Genomic DNA, 15,745 nt, shown 5'->3' on the forward strand with positions numbered 1-15,745 from the left:
GGAGGGAGGGAGGGAAGGGGAGGGGAAGGGAGGGGAAGGGAGGGGAAGGGAAGGGAGAGATACTGGTAAACAGTAAAAATATTACAATGACATTGTAAATTGCTGGAGGACGTAATAGTTAACCTGAGACCCAAAAGATGAAAGGAATTTAATAAATTAAATAGATGGTTAAGGATGACAGTCCTAGTCAGAAGGAGTACTATATATATGGAAAGCATGGAAAGTTTATCCTCTTGCCTGGCTCTGCTATTGTTACGGAAGTTACAGGCAGCAACATGAGTGTAAGTGGTGAGGTAAAGAACCAGGGCTGTAGGAATCAGTAATATGCCCATACACACACAGAAATGTATGTGTATTGCATATGTACAGATATACTACATAAATATTAAAATGGAGAAATGACAACAGCTCTCACTGGAGATGTGATGGTCGTGCCTGCGCCACTACCACCCTAGGGGACGTGAACACCCAGATGTGCTGAGGATTTCCAAAGTTTCAGCACCAAGGTTTGTGGGTTCCACTGACAAGGACAAAGTTACTTCCCTAGCAATTAAGTCCTGGGGACATAAGTAACAAGTACCTGGCATGGTGGCTTCATGCCTGTAATCTAAGCACTTTGGGAGGCTAAGGTAGGAGGATCGCTTGAGCCCAGGAGTTTGAAAAATAACAGGTTATATATTTTGACCTATTTCTCCTAATATTCCCCAACCTCAGAGCATTCTCTGTACTATACTGTTGAACCTACATTATATGGTTACTGTGAGGATCTAGCAGTTTAAAGCCCTTAGCATAGCTGCTTAGCACATAGTAAGACCTCATTAAAATCAGCTGTTACTCTTTGGCCCACATTGAATTAAACGTTTCTCCTGAGCTACATACTTCCAAACCTCCGCAGTCCATAGGAACTTCATCCCCATTTTACAGATGAGATGGCTGTGAATAATAGCATAACATTCCCAAGGATAGGGTGTTCCACCACAGCTAGCCGTGGTGGGAACAGAGATTTAAACCTAGGACTATCTTAATGTAATGTAATTTAAACCTAGGACTATCTTAATGTAAACTCTGCTTAAACCGTTTAACTAAATTACCACCAACAGAAGATAAACAGCCAAGCTCATTTAGAATGAGGACGATTGTTTGTTTGTCTGGAAATTTCTTCATCCAGGTCCATACATATTAGGCAAGTACAAACCATGAGCCAACCGTAAAGCATCATCAACAGTCTGTAGCAATGGCAGCCCTCTGGCACAGACCTCAAAGAGATACAGCTAAAGTCATCCAGTTTAATTTTAAAGTTTCTTCCTCATACTTTTACGACTCCTCCAAATTTTCTTAGTTGGCTGGAAGCAACTCAACTCTCAGAATCACATATCTCTTTCACTCATCTTGAACACACTTGTTAGTGCAGATTAGAACTTGTTAAAGATTAATTCTTAAAGCATCCTCAAGCTTCCTTTTCCAACAAAGGAAACATCAATTATAGGCTCACACATAAACTTTGCCCCTTTCTTGAATACTTGCTGCCCTTTATAAATCTTAGATTTCTTCCCCTTGAGTATTCGTTCAAAGGAGAGATTTTATTGCCTCCAGGGGTTGTTAAACTGATTGCAATACTGCCTATTTAGAGCAGTTCAGTGGGAATTAAGCTGGTTCAATGCTGTCAGACCTGGAATATAGCTGTCAAATAGCATTACAAGTAAAACACCCTTGATAAGAAATAATGACCAAATGTCAATCTGTTTTTCACTACCCTTACTACAGACTTCTCCTGCCACACACAAAAAAGCAATGCTTTACACTTTATAGTAACAGGACATTCTGATATTTCCATTAAAATTCTAGCAGTGTTTTCAATAATAAAAAACATAGTTCTAAAAGCAATCTGGGCTCAGCGATGGAAACATTCTTTTCCCTTTCATAAAGTATTTGGCAATCTGTTTCAAAACTAACAAATTTTATTAATGCAAGTAAGTGCAGAATTGTCTTTAAACCATTTTTAAGTTTTATCATTCATTCATTCCACTAATATTCATTGACCCTCTATGAATTTGATACTGTGCTAGATATTAGGGTTCAAACATATGGTTACTTCTGAGCAATTTTAAATAGTCTAGATTTAGTCCTGCAGGCAATTGGAAATAAATGCAAGATTTAAAGCATAGTCAGATTTATCTTTAGAAAGATTGATGTGGCTACAGTGCACTCCCCCTCATCCCTGTCTTTTCCTAGCACTGATTACATTTCATAATCATTTTTAAGTTTATACCCATATTCCCACTAAATTATAAATCTATGAAAGCAGGGATGCTGTCTACTTTTTTTATTACGGTATACCCAGAACCCAATACAGTACCTGTTATGAAGCCATTTGTTAATTTTGTGCATGATTAAATGAATTAACCAGTAAATAGCAAAGGGTATTGAGATGGTATTTTAAAAGATCAGTTAGAAAGCTGTTACAGTTTATACGCAATTTATGATTACCTAAAATAAGGCAGTGATATTGTGGCAAAATAGGACTTTATTATATATTTAATGTGGATGGCATAGAAAAGTAAAGTGTTTAGAATAACTCAGAAGTTTCTAATTTGACCTAGTGAATGTTGATGCCCTCAAAAAGAAAAAAAAATTCAGGGCAAAAGGCCACTCAACTAGTCACTAATAAAACATTATTTCTGAATTTTAGGCATTATAGAAAATACACCAAGATACAAACAAGACAAAATATGTAGCCCCCTTTAAAAGGTGTTGTGCACCATTTTAAAAGGATTTTTAAAGTATTAATTACTGAATAATTTAACTGGTGATTTAATCAATTAATGGCCCACAATCACACTGATTATCAACAGTTAATCCTTCTTCTTTTCCCCTCTCCCACTTCTGTCCTCTCTGTCAAGGGAAATTTTTTCTACCTTGAAAGGATAGAATAGCAGTTTACTAACAAATCATACCAACCCATTTCCTTTTCCTGACAGGAGTTATTATGTCAGTACATTATAAGAAAATCACAATGTCCTAGATCTCAGAAAGCCATTTGAATTGGTTTTTCACACCCCATTCACTTCCCCTACTTTCATTATTATTATATATGTCATTCCACTGCTCAAAAACCTTTAATTAATCTCCCATTGCATTTAAAATTACATTCAAAGTCATTTGCTTTGCAATGCAAACCTTTATAATTTGAATTCTACCTGCCTTTCTAATTTGTCTCACATACAAAACCAACATAACCATCACAGGCAGTTTTGGTTTTTTTCCAATGTAGGAAAATTCATCTCATTGCACTGTGGTCATGCTTCCTATCTTTGACCAAGAATAGTTTGTTTGCTGTTTCAATGGACCTGTTTCTGAAGGACTTTTACTATTTCTAAAAATCAAACTCATTCCTCCACAGAGAAAGATTTTTTTCCATTACTGAAAACATTACCAAAAAACAAAAGTCAATAGGATCCAGGAGAAATTCTAAAACAAGTGTTTTATAAATAATGTGAGTAAGGATAACATCATTACAACAAGCGCTTTCCTTTCCAAGGTGACCATTTTGAAGGGACTCTTTCTCATTTGAAGCGAAGGTTCTTTTACAGCTGCTAAAAAGTTGGTCTCCTTTCTTTAGCATCTCCAGATGGATTCTTAGTCTTCACTTTCTTTTGCACAAAGCTAATGTGAAATACATGGTTGGCCCCAGTTTCTGCATTCTTCTTTTTCCCATTTCAATTAATTTTTACATTTTCTATTTTGCATTTAAAATACAAAAACTCGAATAACAAAATCAATACATTAAGCAAAAGATTTTAACGTGTTTTGCTTTTTCTATTGTAAGAACTAATAAATTAGAATGGAAAAAAAATTTTATCACAATTTTTACAGGATTTTTCATCAGTATATTAACAAGTAAATTGTTTTTAACTCATTGGTGTCAAATGGTGAATTTATTTTCCAAAATCAAAACACTAGTTATTCCTAAGATTTTTGTGTTTTATTACTTTCAATCCAAAGACAAGTAAGAGCACTTCCAAATAGGAAAATATTCTATTTAACTGCTAAATAAAGCATAAAATTAGGAGATTTTGCTGTAAGTGATTATGCTATTCCTTTGTAGAAAAAATAAGATACGCCAGGCTTCCGTCACCTTCTCTAGGCACTCTTGAACATTCTACATAGCTGAGAACTAAAAGAATAAATACGGAACTGAAACAAGGAGGACATAAGGCATAAAACCTCTCAAGAATTTTTTTTAAATGAAAGCTTTTAAACATGATATAGAAAAAGAATGTTACCATTGATTAAGCACCTTTCTCTTTTTTTATTTTACTTTAAGTTCTGGGATACATGTTCAGAACGTGCAGGTTTGTTACATAGGTATACACGTGCCATGGTGGTTTGCTGCACCCATCAACCCGTCACCTACATTAGATATCTATCTATCTTAATGCTATCTCTCCCCTAACCCCCCACCCACCGACAGGCCCCAGTGTGTAATGTTCCCCTCCCTGTGTCCATGTGTTCTCATTGTTCAACTCCCACTTACGAGTGAGAGCATGTGGTGTTGGTTTTCTGTTCCTGTGTTAGTTTGCTGAGAATGATCGTTTCCAGCTTCATCCATGTCCCTGCAAAGGACATGAACTCATCCTTTTTTATGGTTGCGTAGTATTCCATGGTGTATATGCTTACTTTCACCTTCACAGGAAATGAATTGCATAGCTTACACACACACACACACACGCTTCCAGGTTAGTCTCTTTTAACTGCCCTCCTGAGTTCAACGCACAGTTGCTCTTAGCTGTTTACCTCTTTTCTCACTTTGGATGTGTTGGCTTTATTACAACTGAGTGGTTTCTGACCTCTAGATGCCCTAGACCTGCTCTGCAGTCCTTTCCTTATCTCTGCTCAGCAACCTTACCATACTCCACACCAGCTTTTACATACCTTCATACTCTTAAGCGCAAAGCCCATAAATCATCCCTGCCCTCAACATTTTTGGGAGATGGGGGTTGGGGCGAAGGAGAAGCCAGTGAAAGTTGAAAGTCCTTCATGTCCTTTTCCTTTTCCTCCTAATTTATCTAAATTTGAGCCCATTGTGCCGATCGACCCTGGTCTGAGACAAATCCCTCCAAGTTCTCCATTTCCTTCCATCCTGTATTGTCTAAGACTTCATGTCCTCCATCATCCTCTCTCCTCTCCTCTCAGCCCCTCCCTTTCCACCAGATTCTTGTCTTCTTCTTATAAGTACATTCATTTTTTTCTTCATTTTCTTCTTGATCCTGTTACTCCCTTTGTCTACCAGTTCTTTCCCTTTACTGCCAAAGAAATAGTTGACTTCCTTAATTGCATGCCCTTTATTGGATTCACTTCTCAGCTCACTCTAATCCAGATTTTGCCTCCACCTTCACCCCTAGAATAGAGACTCTCTAACATAATTATTGTAATGGCAGCCAAATCTGATGTCTCCTTTCCAGTCTTCACCTCACTTGATCTTTCGTTAGCATCTGACCTACAGATCACTTCCTCTTTCTCAGAATTTCTGAATCCTGTTTTAGTGCCAAGGACCCCTCTAACAGTCTGATAGAGCTTATGTTCTACTTAAAACATTGCCCTTAAATAATAAAATAAAATACTTGGAATTATGGAGAAAACCAATTTATTGAAAGACTGTTATCAAAATATTTTTATTTGTGACATAGCAATACATGTACCATTTTATTAAAGCATTCAATCAGAAGACAAGTCGGTAGATCTAATAATTACCATAATCTCAAAGTACTAATGACATTTCTACAACAATTTAATGTGGCATGAAAATATCTATAATTTCCACTAATGAAATTCACAAGTACTATAAATACTACTAGGGTTTGTTACCAATATTCATAATAAATTCTATTTGATATGTTGTTCCACATTCACCTTTAGGTCTTTAATCCATCTTAGGTTCAACTATGTACATAATGTAAAATAAAGATCCAACAGTATTGGAGATACAGTTGGTGAAAGAGTAAGCCAATGCTATATAATGTTCCAAACACACTGTAGTGAACAATCTATCATTTTCCATCCAATTTATGACACCACCATGTATCCATGGCTCTGTCTGCACTATTAATTTTGTTTCATTTTTTCCATTTGTTCTTATGTGTGTTCTACATGGTTTATTATAAAATAGCATTGCACATGTTTCTTCTCCTTGTTATCCCTTTTCAAAAAAATGACTCTTCATGAATATTCATTCCAGGTAAATTTTTAAACCTTGAGTTCTTGAAAAAATCCTACTAGAATTTTTATTAATATTGTATAATGTATAGATATAGAAAGAAGTTGATATTTTTATAAGTAATGCCATCCATGAACTCTATTTATTCTGATCTTTTTGTGTCCCTTGAAAAGTTTAAAACTTTTCTCTTTAAAAGTCCTATGTGTTCTTTGCTAGGTAATTCCTAGATACTTTATTGTTTTTTGTTACTGTTAATATTATAAATAATATCTTCTTTTTCGTCATACTCTAGTGAGTTATTGTTAGTATAAAAAGTGCACTATCGATGTATGTAAGTTTATCTTGTATCAAATAACACTGTTGAACTCTCATATAAGCTCTAATTGACTGCTAAACTCTGCTAGATTTTCCATGTTGATAATTATATCACCTGTAAATTATGACTGTTATGTCTCTTCCCTTCCAATTTCTGTATCTTATTTATTTTTCTTATTACACTGGCTAGAATCCCCAGTACAATGTTGAATCATTATTAAAATAAAGATAAGGGACATCCTCAAATTTTCCTGAATTTCAAAGGGAATTCGTCATTGTTAAGTATTGTGTTTCTTGAAGATTATTGAATGTGGTCTATATTGTATTGCATCCTTTCTATTGCCAGTTTTCTGGGTTTGTTTTTCAAGATATGCATGCTAAACTGCATCAAAATTTTTCATATGGATTAAAATCATTGCATAATTTTTCTCCTTTAGTCTGTTAATGTGGTGAATTACTCTGATAGATTTTCAGATACTAAACCAGCTTTGCATTCAATAGATAAACCCTACTTGATTGTAATGTATCATTTCACAGTATAACATCAGAGTTTTATTAGCTTATATTTCATTTAGCATTTTTTCATAGTTTTTAAATGGGCTCATAAGTAAAGAGCATCACTAATTTTCTTTCTCCCCCATACTATCTTGATCCAGTTTTTAAATCATTGACAATTTAACTCTATAAAATAAATTGAGCACTTTAAAATGTTTAATTTTATGTTATGTAAATTTCATCTTAATTTTAAAAAATGTTTTGGGCATTTGCCTTTAATTTTCTATTTTGTTGTACAACTTGATTAAGATAGAGATGTCCTCTTTCTTTGAAAACTGATAGAAGTCATCTATACAACCACCCAGGCCTGGGGCTTTTTGAGGGGAGGGATATCTTTATAACATCAGACTCTTTATTGGTCTTTGACTTATTCAAATTTTCTTTCTTCTTAAAACAAGTTTGACATTTTATATTATTCCAGAAATTTATTCATTTATTTCTTGTTTTCAACATTTTGGTCAACATTTGGTCACGATAGTCTTCAAAAGTTTCATAATATCTTTGCATATGCAACTGTTTCCTTTATACTCTCTAATTTGCAAAATTTAATATGCCTCTTCTGCTTTATTTCCTCATCTGTAAAATGGAGATTATAGTACTTATCTCATAGGGTTGTTATGAAGATAAAATGCATTAGTAGATGTAAAGAGTTTAGAGTAATATACAAGTACTACACAAGTGTAACAATGTAGTAAACACTATATAGGTGTTAGCCGTTATAGCCCATCTTAAAATTTTCAGACAATGAGCTTTTCAACTTACTAGTCTTCTCTAATTTGAAGTAATTCTATAGTTTATTATTTTGTCTTGGTTACTTTTGTTTTGTTTCTTTTTCCTTCCTCCTGGTTACTTTTTCTTAGTGTATTCAACTTATCTTTTTCCAGCTTTCTGAATTGAAATATTAGTTTATTTGATTATATTCTCTTACATTCTATCAGAGCTATACATTTATTTCTAAGCTTTATTTTAGCTACATGAAGATACTACATAGTCTTTTCATTGGCTTTCTCTTCTATGTACTTCCCAATTTCCCTTACAACTTTTCTCCATGATATTTTTATTCAAAAAATGATATCTTATTTTTTTTGCCCTTTGGTCAGAGAACATGATCTGAGTAGTGCTGATTACCTTTACCGAGACTTCTTCGTGCTTGGTATGTAGTAAAGTTTTTGAATGTTCTACCTGTGCTAGAAAATAATTTATACTCTCTGTTGAGAGTAAGATTATATTGCTTACATGTGTATGTGTTTATGTTAGTTCAAGCCTGTTAATTATATTATTTATACCGATATTTATTTGCTTTTTGCTTGCTCAATTAGTTCTCGAAAGCATACAACAATATATCCAACTATAATTTTTAATTTATCCATTTTTTTCTCCATGGTTTGTCAGTTTTGTCTTTTATTATTACATCTTCTTGATTTGTTGTTACTTTTACCAGTATACCATGTCCTCCACCTTAAATTCTATTATTTGAATAGTGCTTTAATTAAGGTCTCTTTAAAATTCCAGCTTAATGTGTTCTCTCTTGCCTACAGGAACCCTGACTGATACACCAATGTAGAAAGCTCTAAGCCAATCCTGCAAATCTCTTAACATTCACTTTATACTTTCTATCTCTTTATCCTTAATGCCTTCCAAAAGAGTTCCTTGTCCTCATCTTCCAATTCACTAATTCATTCTGTGGCTATATTCACTCTGCTATTTAATCAATTTATTGGATTCTTATTTTCAACAATTACAATTTCATACCCAATATTTGCACTATGTTCTTCCTAACTTCTTGTTACTGCTTCATATCTCCAACTTGTTTCTTATCTGTCTATTAGATGATAGTATGCTTATTTTAAATTCTTATTCTTTGGTTTCATTAATCCTGCATTAAACTTGGTCTAGGTTGTTCCGTTTATTTTCTTTCTGTAACAGTGGTTTTACTCCCCTGGTATTTCTTTCCTTCTAGTATGCAGGTTCTTCTAGGAAACTGACCCCCTAGAGAACACTGATCAGTTATGCACCTAAAAGTGAGGTACAAAAACCCAGTCCCTTATTCTCCTTCGTGTGAGCTTAGGGAGTATAAAACGGGAGATATACTTTCTAGTGGACAGTGTCTGGCATTAAAAAATAGGTTTTACCACTTCCCACTGGTGTTTCCTGCACCAGAGAACCATGCTTCATGGAGAACCCCCATCCTGGTCTTTTTTATGGCCTACCCCTTGTGGTATGGGTATATGTGGGCCAGGATGAAGACCTCTGGCTTTCATCTGCTCCCATCCCCAGCCTGACTCAAGTAGAAGCCTGATGTTACTTCCTTACTCCCACCAGTTGCTGGGCTAGTGCTACCATTTTTCTTTGTTGACACTTCAGGTCATGACCTACTCAGAACTATGGGGAGGAGGGAAAGAAATGGCACAACTGAAAAGTTATCCATTGCCTACTCCTATCCTAGGCACATGGCCTTCTTCTGCTCTGGGCAACCACTGATTTCCAATAAAGGGGCTCATCAAATTTTTCTCTCTTCAGGGACTAGTCACAATTTTTTGTCCTTCTTTCAGAGTCAATGACCTTCTTCGTGCTCTGTCACAGCTTCTGTGTTGAGTTCAGGGGAGGGAACCGTAACTCATGTTACCTCACAACTACTTAACTGTAAAGAATAATCATCTCTAAAAAGGTGGTGGGGCATCTTACAGAAAAGCAAGGACTATCTGGATAATCTTAACTGGCATACTCAATGCATACTTGAGGTTCAGAGCATAGCTGAACACCAGCCCAAGGTAATTTCCACTTAGGACAATTCATGGGACGTACAATTACCAAGACTGTCATTCCCTTATATGTAAGAAAGCTACTGAGTGAATTCTCAAGTATTCAAAAGATGTAGACTGGAGAAAATAAGAAGAGCCAAAGAAATCCCCGTCTATCTGAAGCACCTTCTGTTAAAATTCTTACTTTCAAGACCTGATTCTACCTTTTGACCTTGCACAAGTTATGTAACTCTGCATGCTTTAGTTTCTGCATTTGTAAAATAGGATAATAATAATACCCACTTCATAGGGCTGTTGTGAGAGTAAAATGATTAATAAATGTAAAGAGTTATTAATAACATCCAGAATGTAATATCTAGTCAATAAATGTTGGACTTATTAAAATATTTTCAAATATAATAGCTGGAACAGCAAAAGAGCCCCCGATTAAGAGTCGGAAGATCTGAGTTCTAACTCTATGAACTTAGGCGAGTCACTTCTCTTTGGCTCAATTTCCTTATGCATAAAATGAGGTGTTTGGACTACAACTTCTCTAAGTTCCTTCAATTGTATAATTCCAGTTGTGACACGTTCTTAATTATTCACTAAATGAACGTATATGAACATATAAATATATATTAAGTGGGAATCAGGCTTTTTGTTCTATGAACATTTACCAAGGCAGTGTGCAAAAATAAATAAAAAGGCCCATGTTTCCATATGGGAATTCAGTGAACAAATTTTATGAGTATCTTTGTACCTGGGGGCTGGCCACAAAAGAACAAAAGGTGTGAGTATATTCTGTGGGTGGGAGAAGTTGTTCCATAGCTTCTGCTTCCAAATTTAACTACAATGCGTACTGCACCACTCTCAGTGAAATAAGACAAATGACAATTAGACAATTAATCCATTTAGAAAAAAAATGTGCCGCTCACTGCCAGCAGTCATTTAATTTTATATAAGCACACTCTTTGAGGCTGAAGCAAATCTGACTGATTTTCAATGTGAAAATAGAAGATAAAAACTATTTGCATTCACCCATTCTCACACTTCTAAGAACTTCCCTAAGACTGGGTAATTTATAAAGAAAATAGGCTTAACTGACTCAGTTCTGCATGGCTGTGGAGGCCTCAAGAAACTTGTAATTATGGTGGAAGGAGAAGCAGGCACCTTCTTCACAAGGTGGTCAGAGAGGGAGGAGCAGGGAAACTACTACTTAATATCTACTAAACTGCTACTCACTATCATGAGAAGAGCATGGGGGAACCATCCACGTGATCCAATCACCTCCCTCCCTCAACACGTGGGGATTACAATTTAAGATGAGATTTTGGTGGGGACACAGAACCAAACCATATCGCTGTTCTTGGAGTTATTTCTAAACAGCGCTAGTATCAGAATTGTCTATTTCAGAAAAATCGGATTCATCAAATCCATCTTCAGGCAACAACTGTTCAAAGACAATGTTAACATCACACATGGAAATGCTATGTTTTCTAGGATCTGACATTTTCAGCAATCAAGAATTACTATATTTTGTAAGCCAGAATACCACTACTAAAAGCAGAATGCTATAAATAGAATGACTTTTTCATTTTCAAAGTCGATATACTAGAGCAATGCAAAAATAATAATAAAAGTGAGATATTTTGTGGCAAGTTTATCTTAGGGTCTTGCAGCCACTAACGCCACTGGTAAGTATTCTCAAGGCAAATCAGAAAAGGGTTAACATACATTTCCTCTGTCCAGAGGTATGAATGGCCATGGAGACACAATGCACAACTGTAACAGAAATAACAACATATTTCAAAGTATGCAGAGGAGGGATGAAGGAGGATTTATGACATGTTTTTGGATAGGACAAATCAGTCATCTTACCCAGCTTCCAAAATTAGAGCTTTCTTCCTTTGGCTAGAGCATTAAATCTCTATTAAAATGCAGTTGACCCTGAGAGGGGCAGCAGGCATTTATGCCTTAGTATAAATGAATTTAGTCAGTTCTTTGTCCTAAACAAAGGGAAGCAAGCATGAGGAAAGACTGCCCTCATTAGAGAGAAAAGACAAGGAGAAGAGATAACTGTAAAAGTCCTCCAGTCTCTTCATATTCATACCCTATTTAAATGATATTTAATTGAATTATGTAATGATAATGACAAACAGATTTAGGAACAAGCAAGGGACGCACTACAAACACACACCTTACAAGGTGGGCTGATGCACAGGAGAGCAGTGGGTGGTCAACTAGCAGGAGCACCCAGCCAGCAGGCGCATCCGAAGGCATGACTGCTGCGAGAATGGAGCATATGGGCTTGGTCAAGCACTTCAATTGTACTTCACAATTTTTCTCAGAGTTAGGTCTGACTGTATACTATGATTAAACTCTACTGCTGATAATTCAGAAATACAAAATAACACATAATCCAAATAAGTAAATGTCATCCCATTTTTGAGTCACAGGGTATGACAAGTACATCTACCATGTGCCGAATGCTAGGCAGTGCTAGGTGCTTTATGTTTATTATCTTACTTGGTCCTCACCATAACACTATGATATAGGTAGTATTTTTCTATTTTATAAATGAGGAAACTGGGGCACGGACAGGTTAAGTCATTTTCCCAAAGACAGAACAGCGATCAAGAGGTTTGGAACCAGGATTCAAATCCATGTCCACTGACTCTAAAGTCTACGTTCCTTGTTACTACATTTTGCTGAATTTTCTATGTGTTACTGTAAAATATTGCCAGCAACATATATTAAAAATTAAGAATTTTGTTTAGGCCAAGCGTGATAACTCATGCCTGTAATCCCAGCACTTTGGGAGGCCAAGGTGGGCAGATCACTTGAGCCCAAGAGCTCAAGACCAGCCTGAACAACATGCTGAAACCCTGCCTGTACAAAAACAACATGAAAATTAGCTGTGCATGGTGGCACACACCTGTAGTCCCAGCTACTCGGGAGGCTAAGATGGGAGGATTGATCGAGCCTGGGATCAAGGCTACAGTGAGCCGTGATCACACACACTGTACTCCAGCCTGGGCAAAAGAGCAAGACCCTGTTCAGCACAAGATGCCAGGCACTGTGCTGTACACAGGGAATATGAACAGAAGGCCAGGCACAGTGGCTCACACCTGTAATCCTAGCACTTTGGGAGGCTGAGGCAGGAGGATCACCTAAGATCAGGAGTTTGAGATCAGCCTGGGCAACATGATAAAACTCTGTATCTATTTTTAAAAAATACAAAAACTAACCAGGTGAGATGGCGGGCACCTGTAATCCCAACTACTCAGGAGGCTGAGGCAGAAGATTCGTTTGAACCTGGGAGGCAGAGGTTGCAGTGAGCTGAGATCGCACCACGCACTCCGGCCTGGGTGACAGAGCAAGATAGATTCTGTCTCAAAAAAAAAAAAAAGAATATGAACACAAATTCATAAGGAAATCTGTATCTATTAAAGAATAAAATACGGTAAGACCACCTGGGTTCAAACACTGACTCTATTTCTAACTGGTTGGAAACCTCAGGAAAGTTATTTAATGTCTTTGAACTTGAGTTTTCCTATGTGCAAAATGGGAGAAGAAGAGGTCCTACCACATAGGGTTGCTGGGCACAGGCAAATATATTAATATTTAGCAGAGTGCCTGAAAAACAGTGGATGCGCAACAAGCATTAGCAAACACGATTATTGTCACTGACACTGTGAGTGCTCATGGGAGGTAATCATACAGCATGACTATTTCTGACTCCCTCTGTCCCTTTTAAAATGTATGGCCCTGGACAAAATCTCAGGCATCATCACAATCTTTCTGATTATTCCTAGGCAATAATAATTTAAAAAAAAAAAAAAAAGCATTCAGGTCACTTTAGGCCATAAAAACTCTTAATTCAGAAATCAGAAAGTCCAGTCCCTCATAAGAAGTATAACTTGTAACCTGATTTAATGTTAAATTGTCTCCCAGGAGGGTTTTGCTGCAGGCTGGCAGCATTTAGTAAGAAAGAGAGGCCTCTTCCTTGCCCCGTCCCCACAGGCCTTTCCAGCCCTCAGCATTTCTTCTCTCCCCCAGCTTGTTGTCTAGTTTCTGACCCTGCCAGAGGCAAAGAAAGTGGGATAGAGGAGAGGGAAAGGTGGGCAGAAAGTTCTTATTTTAACTGATTCTCTTTTGGGCCAGCTTCTTGCTCTGAGGGCCTGATAGGTGTTTAAAGATGACTTTTTCTAACAATTCCCTGGGTTCTTCAGGGCCCTCCCCGAACCAAAAAAAAAAAAAAATTTGAAATATTCGAATATTCTTCATCTGACAGAAATAATGTATCTTACCCTGGCTAGCCACCTCCTTTCACTGCGGTCCCCTGTCTCTCCTCCAGGCAGCCATCTTGGGAAGGATTTTAAATGACTCCTGCCTGACTCAGGCGCCCACACGGCTCACATTTGCTCCAGGGGAAACTGTCCCCCAGTTAACTCTGGGAGTGTCTCCTTGCTCCTGCCTTTAGAGCAGCTGGCCAGCCTGTCTCTTTGCCTTTTAAATTTTCCAAGTAGGATTCAGAAAGCAGCTGTGTCTTCCTCACTGCCAGAGACACACATGTCCATGAGGTCCCTTCGGAAGCTCTCCCTGGACTTCGTCTGAAGGGAAAAGCAGTCTGTGTGCTCTTCCTGGCAGGGGCAGGGTACTCACAACCATGCTTTCTCAGAAGAAATCCTGTCAGACTTCTCCTTATCTCCACTCTCTTGATCCTTCCATATCTTTAATGTGGGTGGGGTGTTTTAAGAGTCAAGAAACTCATGAAAATTTGCATTTTTGGATGGCAATCCACTTTGGAATTTCACACGTATTGCAACTTGGCACTTCAGTTAAAATGTCCAATTTAATATTTTATTACATTATCATTTTTATTGAAATATGAATTCACTCTTTATGATAGACTAACTGCTGTGATACAAATATACACAAAGCACAATGATAATATAGAAGAATAAACAAATTTTATCCAGGTTTGAGAGTAGAGGTTGGACATGGAACGCTTCGCTGAGGCAATAACATTTGAGTTGCGCCTTCAAGATCCGCTTGTTCGTTTAACAAACATTTACTGAATACCTATTATATTCAAAGCAGTATTCTAGGTGCTGGAGATAGATCAATGAACAAAACAAAGATCCCTGCACTCATGGAGTTTATATTCTAGCAGGAGGATGGGAGAACAGATAATAAACATAATAAATTATATAATGTGTTCAAAAGTGGTAAGTGCTATGGGGGAAAAAGAAAACTAGGGCAGGAAAGAAAAGTTCATGAAACAGAAAAGAGGAAAGAGATGACCAGGGGAAAAACACTATGAACAAAGGCGAAAGTTTAAGGGGAATGCCATAATCAAAGAACTAAAGATAGAGAGAGCATAGTGTGGCCAGAGTCGAAAGCAATATTAAAGCTGCACGTGTGTGCAGCCCCTACCTCACGCCTCATCTCAACTCAACAATTTGCACTAAACACCGTTATTTGCACATTGCCCCCACCTTTTTTCTGGAACTCACGAGAGTTTGCTTTCTGTTCTTATCCCTATGTATATATGTCTGAGACCTAGAAAGAAAAAGTACAAGAACTAATTTAATAATTTTTAATTTGAAATTCCATGAGACGGAGCTGAAAGGTCTGTGGTGCCTATTCAACAACAATCAAAAAGAATCGTCAAACACCTATATATTGTAGGCAATCAGATGTGAAAATGCACAGTAGATATGGTCCTTGTCCATCAAACAAAGTATGGCAGAAAAGGCAGAAGCAAGCCCCCACCTCCGCACAATCCAGCGCGGCTCTGCAACAGTAGGACCCACTGCTTAGGGCTCAGCAGTACATCACCTGGTGGAAGACACCACAGCCAAGCACTAGAAACAGAAAGAAGAAGCCTCGTGCCACTTGCTTCACAGGCAGTCTA

Source organism: Mandrillus leucophaeus, unplaced genomic scaffold (genome assembly GCF_000951045.1).
Source record: "Mandrillus leucophaeus isolate KB7577 unplaced genomic scaffold, Mleu.le_1.0 Scaffold492, whole genome shotgun sequence".
Classification (NCBI taxonomy): domain Eukaryota; kingdom Metazoa; phylum Chordata; class Mammalia; order Primates; family Cercopithecidae; genus Mandrillus; species Mandrillus leucophaeus.